The sequence below is a fragment of the Rhipicephalus microplus genome, chromosome 7, assembly GCF_043290135.1.
Source record: "Rhipicephalus microplus isolate Deutch F79 chromosome 7, USDA_Rmic, whole genome shotgun sequence".
Lineage (NCBI taxonomy): Eukaryota > Metazoa > Arthropoda > Arachnida > Ixodida > Ixodidae > Rhipicephalus > Rhipicephalus microplus.
In genome coordinates this window covers 18214951-18226270 of record NC_134706.1, presented here as the reverse complement: position 1 = coordinate 18226270, position 11320 = coordinate 18214951, and positions in this window count along the sequence as shown.

Here is an 11320-nt window from a genome sequence, read left to right as displayed (position 1 = left end):
CTGAGAAAGTAAGGAAGAGAGGCCACAGCCTTTCACAGAGCGACTTGCGCAAGCTGACGCGCTAGCGCGTTCTGCAGATACCACGCCTTGGCTCATCGCGCGTCTGCAGAATCCCGTTTCCCGACGCCAGCACGTGATTTACTAGTAAGGGGGAGAGGTCACAGCCTTTCACACAGCCACTTACGCAGGACCGCACGCGCCAGCGCGTTCTGACTGGGATACAACGAATTGGCTCATAGCGCGTCTGCAGATTCTCGTTCCGCGACGTCATCACGTAATTACTGAGAGAGTAAGGTGGCGAGGCCACAGCCTTTTACAACGCCTGGCCACTAACTACGCATGTCGCACGCTCTAGCGCGTGCCAGCGCGTTCTGACTACGTGCTAGCGCTTTCCAGCGCGTTCGGAATGCCAGCGCGTTCGGACACAAGGTATTGGCTCATCGCGCGTCTGCAGAGTCTCGTACCTCGACGCATCCACATGATTGCTGAAAGAGCGTGATGAGAAGAGGCCACAGCGTCTTACCCGCCCCCTTACACGGACGGCAACGCGCTAGCGGGCGAGTGTATTCTGGCAGTGCTTAAGCCAGCTTTTGCGCACACGCACTAAGGGTGGTCACGCCGCACACGCTGCTTCGCATGTAAAGATTGATCCCGTACTGGCGCCATCATGACTTGACACAATAACGTGACGTCACGTGGCGACATCTTCCCAGGACAACGTCGTGCGGTCAAAGGTGGACTGATCAAAGAGGTAGTGCAAAACCAGTTTAAGTGCGGAAAGATTGCAATGCCTCCAATCTTGAAGGCAGTGCAGAACCACGTTACGTGCAGATAGCTTTTAGAGGATGGCGCAAAGGATTAATACATCGATTAAGAAAAAGAAGATGGCTAATTTCGCCTTTGATTCAATCTAGGTGAATACATATGCGAGTTTTAACCACATGAAGGTAGCAGTCACATATAATGTATTGTGTGCGGCACTCAAAACTCATCACAACATTTCATCTTGCACAAAGTTACATTCGTTGTATCCAAAAGTTAGGTGGACAGGCGAGATTAGGAAATTTGCGAGTATAATGTGGCAGCAGGAATCACAGGACCGATTGACTGGCGGAACATGGGAGAGGTCCCTTGTATTTCAGTGGGCATAGTCAAGCTGATGATGATCATATACAAAGATTTGTTATCAAAATATATTCATACCACTGTATCTAATACAATATCATGCTTCAATTAGTTATAATCGGTATATCGTTACATCTAGGTTTGTTATGTGGAGCCTTGAATACAACTTGCAACTTCAGTTGTTCCTTGCAGTAGAAGCAAGTACACCCCATTGCTTCCACGATGAAAAGACGTGACTTCAAGAGCTTTATCATAACCTTTATTCCTGTATATGCATAGCTGTACATATATGCACATGCTGAGGCACATGATCACTCTGCGGATGTGTACACACCGCTGTTACAAATACGCAGATGTACACGGCGGGCAGATACATTGCACAAGCAGCAATAAAAAGTGTCGTGGGATAAAATTATGAAAGAATGTTTTACACTGAAATGGTCAATGTACGTAGAGAGGGAGATGCAAACACCATCATCATGTTGTGTATGTCAAAAAAAAAAGCTGGTAAAATGTTCAGAGAAAAGAACAATTGCTTCTGTTTTAGCTTGTCAGTTTTCACATGTATTTTATAGGACATCTCACTATATGGTTTACATTAGGACACCTCATATTATGTATCTTAGCCGGTTTGTATCAGTACGTAATTCTGTTCAGTAAACAAACTCAAATATGAAACAAAAAAACTTGGAGAATTTGCATATACCCCACACTAACTTAATAGTGGTCATTCAAAACCCATTGTTTTATAACTGGACAAGCAGTGAAGGCTTAACAATAGACAAAAACTACTCATCGATCTAGAATTATTTTCCCAATTTATACATGAATTTCGAAGAGTTGTTGAAAGCCATCTCAAACTATATTTTATATATATACTGCATGCAAATTACCCACATGTTCAGACATGGCTGGGTGTGTATAAGAAGGTTTTTCTATAACAAGCCAGAACAGTACACTAATATTTTTTTTAACAACAGGGTTTCCTAAAGTTTGAATTCCTTAGAAATACCGTCATTAAAACTGTATGGCACTGTTTCCGCCGCCACTGATAAAATTATGATCAGAAAAAGCAATCTCTTCTTTGAGAGCAAAAGTACGAGCGACACAGACAACAGGACGACACCAAACAACATAAAAGCTTCAAGCACGTCAAACGGAACTAACTGCTCTCAACAATGAACTATTTTGATTTCATTGTCTAAGGAGAAGTAAAATCTCTTTGAGGTCTCTACAGCATCTCACTGAACAGAAGGTGGTGACTGCAATGTACCAAGTGTAGCGGTTAATACCAAGAGCCTATCAAACACACTTGACCGGGTAATCTCCAGTGTTAAGGAAGTGGATAAAAAGACATTAAAAAAAGGCATTGAAAGATCCTGCCTTTACAGCAAAAGTTCAATGCAATAAAAGAGCGCCACTTTTGATTTTTCTTGACTTCATTTCAGTAGTAATGACTAGTTATGACATAAAAGATACCCTAATGCAATACGCTTGCATCTACTAACACACTGTGAAAAAACAGGAGATGGCAAAAAAAATACATTTGGCATTGCACCAACACAGGACTGTGTTTGAGGTTGTGCCATGAAGTCAACTACATTAGAATGACTAGAATCACGCAAGTCTATGAATAGAAGATCAAAAAAAAGAAGAAAAAAAAATCATTTCCTTACATGTAAACTTGTACTTCTTGAGTTCATCACTAGGCTGCACAACACTACTCTCTTCTTTTTTTTTTTGCACTATTTCTCACAACACACCAACTTCCACACGTTTCACAGGACACTACACCTTCGAATTTCACTCCTACAAGCACAAAAACCAAGCGACGCACAATTCAATGTACAAATCGTCACCTTAATCGTTGTCAAAGTCGTTATCTTCATCTCACCCCATTCATCTTATCCCACTGGCTAGCCACAAGGGCCTCTTCTGGAGGACTCCGCTTTCGTCTCTCCTGCATAAGACGATCACTACCTCAGTAATATCAGCACATCTATTTCTGTGACGCCTTCGTATCTCATCTCACCAATTCCATGCACTGCAACAAAGGTTACGGGGCACATACAAGCCAATCGAGTGTGAGCAATAGCCGCACAGTAATCTTGGGACAAGAAGTGGACAGCTTGTTTGCTACACTCCACTGCGTTTCACCACGATACTTCTCAGCTGGCTTCGCAAAGAGGATGATCAGTTGTGAACACTGGAGGGGTATTTCTTGGATCTCTGTTCTGATTGGCTGATGCACCTCGGAGCTTTTCACAGTACTGTAGGGCATTAGTGAGGCAACGATACATAGACAATGCTACACTTCCATTCAAGCAGGTACTGTTACAATGACAGGCTACATTTCTCGCCAGCATTATGTATCTCCCGCACGCATTACATTATCCGCCAAACGGTGTTGCTTATCAACCTCGTGAACATACTTGCAATGAATGGAGACAAAAGAGGTCCTCCAATAGCTACAGCATATATAAGTAATTGTCCTGACTGTCCCGGTAGTCACCAGTGCTCAATACAATTTGCTTGTTATCCGAACTCCACTACCGCAAGGAGTCTTTACTATCAATGCTAAGGATTGTTCTTGCAACAACGATGCCTCATTTGACACCTTCACGACGGTGCCTCTACTCCCGGCTTTGTCTTGCAAAATTTGCGCATTGAGAGCATGCGTACAAAATATGTACAAAATCTGGCACTTCGAGACGACTAGACTTCGTCATGCCTGTACGTTACTGCACTGCAAGTCTTCTGACTTCTTTCTTTCAAACCGATTGCCACCTACGCCACCAGAAAAACTGCACGTTTTATAGCAGTAATGGCACAAAAAAAGAACAGCTTCCAAGACAAGATTGCACGTCATGGTCACTGCGACATAAACATTGCACATACAAGGGCTAGATCACAAGGCAAATTACACTGCACGCAACTACAACACTTTATGTACAATGGAACAAAAAGATTTGTGTTACCATTCACAAATTGTGCCAGCACATTTTTTAAGACGGGAGAATCACACAAACACTATTTTTTTCCTGGGCAGCTGCAACGAAGAAAGAAGCTGTTTTACACTCACACTCAGTTCTCCTACAGTTCTTATGTACATTGCTCACTGCAATTGAGTCCGGCATTTTTCATTCATAAACACACACACAGCCTAGCTGAGCTCTTAACTGCTTTAGCATTTTAAGCACTAAACCTGCATCAGCCTTCATCATTAAAAACTGACTACACTACTGATCAATTATTCTTTTTATAGCGACTTTGAATACAACGTAATGAAATAGTTAAGAGCTTAAGATCAATACAGCAAAACTTTGTCCTAACGAACTCCCGTATTACATGAAAGTAACTTCACCATGTCCAAGAACTCATTGTAAATTTATATTCCTAACACTGTACTGATGGCAACCCTATTTCTTGTTTCCTTCGTTATAAACAGTGATTCGCTATATCCGAACTCATTATCGATGCTGAACTGTGCATTCAAATTTCTTCTTCCAGGGAATTCAATGGTCGCATGTGCTCTGACTGAAGTGCACTAAACCACAGTTACTCTCAAAAGTTGAAACCATGTAGAAAGTCATTTGACAAGACTAATAATTAAAATAAAGCTGCAATTTCTGTTTCTCCTTTACTCTTCTAAACCCTTGTACTCTCGGTATCACACTTCACCACAGGATGCTCATCGCCAGGCAAACATTACATCACAAATGTGGAATCGATCTAGATGTAGAATCTAGAATCGATCCAAGAAAAATGTAAATAGAAAATCAAGTCATGGCTGTCAGTATAGAGAATGTTTAACAATACATGCCATGTAACACTTTACTTGAAAATTGTGCCATGCACATGTCGCATCACATCTGCTTGTACAGGCAAGTATAATGTAGCTTGCTTTGCAGCTAAAAGTTCGTCGTATTTTGGAAGCTGCACAATGAGATTCGCGCATTAAGATCACATAGCTGACTGATTATAGATGAGAAATGTACATAAGAAGACGAAGAAGGTTGCAAACGAATGCAGTGCATTCTCATTTTCAACAGGAAAAAATTTTAAAGCAAGCTCGAATAAGAGAGTCACTTTAACAAAACTATTGTAGTAAGCGTTGGAACAAATGGTGTCCCGAAATGTATTTCGATGGTATGCTGAATATATTTGAACATCACTGAAAGAGACTTGCTTCAACGTCGGGAAAAGTCTTCATTTTGCCAGGATTCACAGTACACACATATTTGTGCTTGCTGATGTAAGTGATGGAACAGTTTGCTTAGTTCATTATATGCAATGATTCGTTGCATCCATGTCGTATAGAGATTCAGCTGTTCAAAGAGTAACGCAATGATATTTGCTAAATTACATCAAATATCATAGAACACATACAAATCAGTGAAATTTTAAAAGTGAACACTGCACAAACTGAGTATAGTTCATTAAAGAAGTCCAATTCGTCAAGTAGTCCAATGGGAACTAGTCAATGGGAAATAAACACGTCCAACTGATGCAACGTCTTCAACTGAACTAGTGCACAAAAAAATTCAAGTCACGCACCGACAATCACATTGTGCATTCCAATAGTTGCTGCTAAGTAGCGTACAATGCTACAGAAAATAGGAACCATAAATGAGGAATCAAATAATGGAAGTTGCAATTACACAAAAACAAGTTCCAACTAATTAGCCTAAAGGGCTAATTTTCACTAGAATAATGTCCAACTTTGAAACTGACTAGAATCACTTTTAGGAATGTCACTTCTTAATAAAACCAGAAGCCCTGGAATACCTCAAGTAACACATAAGAATGATTCAGAAAAAGCCTTAGCTCTTACATTTTAATGAATGACATGCAGAATAAATAAATGCATGCACAATATTCCTAAGAAACTGCTGCACTTTATTGAATTAAATACAGTGCCTTCAGGGTAATCAGGCTCAATTCTGCTCCCAGTAGGTAGTCAGTGTTACTAACATTCTCAAATTAACTATAATAATATCTGGCATTAAATTCCCCAAAAGCACGAAATTATTGAGGGACGCCATTGTGGAGGGCTCTGGAAATCCCGATGACCTTGGGTTCTTTAACGTGCAGCTAATTCTAAGTACACGGGCATCAAACATTTTCGCCTTCAGTTCTCAAACTGAAGATTTTTAAATAATTGACAGACATTTGATCAAAACAGTATTCAAAAACAGTCAAGTTCACCACACACTCTGTCAGTTATTTGTGATTTAAGTTAACCACTTATCTTGCTTAAATAACGTAATTTCAATGTGTTTCATCTAGCCGAGCACCCTATTAACAATTTGGAGATGAATCTACCTAATACTGTCACATGGAAATTAAACTCGAATCTCATTAAAACAAAATTGCACCTTACACAAAAATGGGTTCATTATATCCGAAAATTTCTTATAAAGGTACATTTATAAAGGTATATTCTTAACACTATTGTAAGGCTATTGTTCATTTACTTCGCTATAACCAATATTTCAATATATCTGAGTTTGTTCGGGTTGTTGAGTGTACCAATATTTCTCTTTCTAGACACTCTTCACACGGCCCCACAGGCAAATTGTGAAATTCCAACCACGATTTCCTGCATTAACTTCTTGTTTGAGTTTCCATAAAATAATTGAACTGCATCACGTAAAACTTAATGACTGTTCATACTTGCAAACAAGGCCTTTCAGTTCAGTTCAACAGTTATCTGCGAAGCTTGTGCTTGCATTTTGCTTGTGCTTTAGTGAGAAAAGTAAGAGCTAAAGCTTTTTCTCAAACCATAGCAAGAAACACTCCTTCTCAAATAAAGTGAACGTGCCGTTCACTTTCACTAACTTAAAATGTTTACACGCTCACTTGATGTGAACGGCAAACTGCAAAACACAACAGATAGTGCAGACACGAAACATCATGCAGAAATTTTAAAAAATAGTTCAAGAGAAGCATGAAATCATAAATTTAAGCATGCAAATGTCAATGTTTCGACAAGACAAGTATACTTGTTAAAGTGTCGACTCCGATGGCATTTTCTGTTCTATAATTTTTTTTTTCATCCTCCAACTTTTTGTCAAACAACTTCAGTCTCGTTTGAATTCTGAAACTATGCAAACTTTTCGCATGATTTTGACTAGGGCAGAAAACGTAAAACATGCAAGCCTAATTATTCTTGAACTATAGCATTAAAACAATGATTTGGGCATTGACCATGTGAGATCCAGTTTACTCGTTTTCAAAAACAAACGAAGCAGATCTAAACAGCCTGAAAATACTTTACATCACGAAGAGAACCCTCCTTTTTAACCACTCCGCAATAACTTACGACCAATTAGCTTGTGTTTCCTTTTCTTAAAAAGGTACTGACATCATTTTTCGAAGGTGAATTTACTCATCTGTACAAATCTCCTATAGACTACACTCAAGCCTCATTATAACGAAGTTACATGTTACGCGAATATAAATTTGTTATATCCGGAAATTCGTTATAAATGTATATTATGAACACTATTACTTCGTTATAACCAGTATTTCATTATATTTTGGTTCATGATATCGAGGTTTGAGTGTATATACAGAGATGGTCTGAGCAAGTGTGAAGCCCAGCAAATGCTGTTAAGATGTTTTATTTCAATATTAAAGTAAATTTCCCCACGATGCACGCACCGGCATCGAAGCTAGCTTAATGTCAGGGTACAGTACTAATTCCGACGACTTCACGTAGCAGTTTGGCTAGTTATGATGACGTCAGGTACCCAAACTTTTGAAACTGCCACTTGCGCGTCACCACAACATTCAAAGTGACCACTTGAGCATCGCCAACGGAGCCATGGTACAAAGCGGTTGCAAAAACGTCACAAGGACTTGCAGGAGCCCATGACAGGAAGCTCATACAGTGTTGTGAGGTCAGGGTACAATACTGTAATTACTTTTTCAGGGTAGACTCGCGCTTGGCAGTTCATTTTCTAGGTTCTTAAAGGCTAGGCCTTTCATTTGATGAACAGTGATAGAGGTGACTTTTTACTATTTGGAGCATATAACTTTGGAGCAGGAAGAGTAGTGCCTTGGATCAGCCATAAGTTTTCTGCGGAGCAGAAAAAAAATGCTAGTTTAGAGCAGCTGTTGGTGTTTTAGGAGCAGATATTCGATTTGCCGTACATTAACTGGAGTTTAAGCATTGTCAAAGCATAGTGTAAATATTGATATTTCTTAATAAATATATTTAACAGGCAACAATCAATGCAAATTTCACATAGCAATCAATGGCTGGTTGTCAAAAATTGCAATGAAATGAGGTAAAAATTAAAATACTAGTATTTTTGGCAGAAACCAAATCAAATAGAAAAGGCTGAGTGCCACATTTTAGAAGCAACCACAGTCCTATATTACTGCTGCCAAATAAGCAGTAACTAATCGGTATGAGATAAAAGCGATTCGATCCTGCTAATTTTGACATTTCGCTGCCTGCACGCCTAGCTGAGAAAGAAAAACAGCCAAATGAGCTATATGCTTACTATATGCCTGTTCTTGTTGCATAAATGAAATGATAGCTGATAATTATGCACACTAGTAGCATACAGGGACGATAGTACACAGATTCTTTTCAGCTTCTTCAGGACCTACGAGTCGGTGAAACCGTAACAGTTCGTCATTCTCATTCTGTCAGCGTCATTTCGGAGCAGATTTGGAGCAATTACCAAGAAATATTACTGCTTGGAGCAGCATGGAGCAGCATTTCTTTTTTTGAGCAGTTTGGAGCAATTGGAGCTGCACTTCCATCACTGGATGCAAGAAAACGACGAACGAAAATTTTTGCTTCGGTACCCCTTCAACAACCGAACGCTCGCCGTAACGCTACGTCACGGTGATAGCGCACATGTCTTTGGTGACCTGGATGTACAGTGCATGTGAGAATAATGTGACGAACGGCACTCTAAATGAACGACCGTGACTGCCATGGGACAGAAAGACACTCCAGGTACGCTCTTTCGTTTTAGAGTGAACCAACACAAATGCCCTCATGGACATTTGAATTACAACACATTTGAGTCAGTCAGTCCATAAGTCAGTTTGCATATAAACACAATGAACCGAATCAAGATGAATTTGACGAACGCAATAAGAGCATTTGTGTTTTTAAGTGCCGTGACAATCTAGAAAGTGACGCCTTTACTAAGCCATGAAATATGAAGCAGTCCACGAGAGATTAGAAAAAAATCTATATCTTCTCGAACAACCCTGTCATACACACCCTTCATTATGAGCCTGTAAAAATATAAAATATTGCGCACGTACCACAACTCTCATGACAATCAGATAGTGCAGCCTGAAAGACGGCAATTTAACGACCACATCAGGCGGCGCATCGACCTCATAAAACACGATTTCGAATAAAAAGCACTAGTTCGCAAGCGTACTAATTTCATTGCTCATCAGAGCGACAACTACCAAGATTGCCTACTCCACAAACTATTCTTCAATATTTGCAAGCTTCAATCTAAGTTCAACGATCAAATGAAGCGAGCCACTTTGCCAATGAAAAAACATTGCAGTGTACAATTAAAAAAAACACTAATCACTTTCACAATGCTAGTGAACTTCCCAATACAAGCTGAGGTAAACTAACATTTTTGTCAATAAATATTTTCAACAGACTATTTAAAGGGCCATTCAAAAGGGGGTTGTTCCACAGCATCTCCACAAAAGAATGCGTAGCATCAAAACTTCAATGACTTTCCTTGAAAACCAAGCATTTGATATCGCTACAAAAAAGGGTTAAGATTCGCATAATTGCAAAGAAAAACTGCAGAAGCTCATAATTTTCGTGAAAGTCTATTGAAACAGCGAATAGTGCAGCAATTCTTTTGAAGCGGTGCTGTAAGTAACTGCATCAGTCTTAACTTTCTTCTTTTTCTTTCTGTCGTTGCAATGGGTTGCGTGTAGGACTCTGTCACTAAGACGCATTACAAATTAGTCCCAATTGTCTCATCCAAATAGTATATGAGAATGCAAAAATAGTTTTGTACGTGGCCTGTCACACAAAGCTTGAAGAGTCTAAAGTGAATAAAGTAATTAAAACATTAGAATTATGTATCACATGAAGCAATTAAAGGTAAAAAACTATGGACCATCTCTCTGAAGGGGACCCCTTCAGGGAGATGCTTACTCGAGTAAACTTTTGAATAAACATTTGTTTGAAACACAAAGACAAGGGAGGCAGGACACATTGAAGATGCTTGCACTCGGCTTCCTTGGCTCGCGTTTCGTCGGTGTTACCTGCGCGCCGTCTGTATTCACGAAAGTGATTGATGTACTTGACTTGCACCTCGTCAGTGTCGACGCTTGCGTTTGCCTTCCCTAGCTCGCATCTCATCATTGTTGACATCGCCATTCGCGAGCGTGATCAGCTTCGTCAACCCTCACAACGCCGTTGACAGCCGGGAAATGTACGCACACATTAGCGGGAAGCATGCCGCAACGGCGTCTCGCCCGCCTGCACGATTGCGCAGCAAGCAGCTGCGTGCTGTCTACACTGTTGGTGCCGTGAGGCTCTAGAGGCGGGCGTGGAGCGCACTCCCGCCGACTTGCGGCTTCCTCTCCCCGACAGATGGAGAGAGGTGGCACGGGTGAGATGATGCCCACATGACGAGTGGGCTCGAGCATTGCGAGCGGTGGAGAGGGTGAAGCGAGAGAGCTGAGCTGACACGCGGCGAGCGCGCGGCTGGCGAGGGAGAGAGACGTCACCGCGCACTGCTAGGAGGGTGTGAGCTACTTGGCACCGCTCCAACGCCTGCAGCGAGGGGAGCAGTGCAGACGGAGGGACAGTGTTACACAGGCTAGTCAAAGAGCTGCTTTGCATGTCAAAGCTAAAACGCATCAGCGATAAGGGGGCAGATAAGTTTACACAGGCCAGCATCATGGTTCGCTAACCGAAAAGAGTGACTGCCACAAGGCGTTGGTCCTGGGCTCAATCCCTTTACAGGCGAGAATTTTCCGTGAACTAGGAATCCATGTGGATTTGCAAATCAGTACTGCAGAACTTCAAGGTGGCAGAAGGGTCGTGAAAGAAAGGGGAATTGATAACCACTTGTTTGTACCATGAAGAGCCACACTGAAGTTTATACGGATGCTCATCAAATGGCATAGGGACCACTCCTGAAAGGTTTCGAGTTTGATCCCTGGACCAGGACGAGTT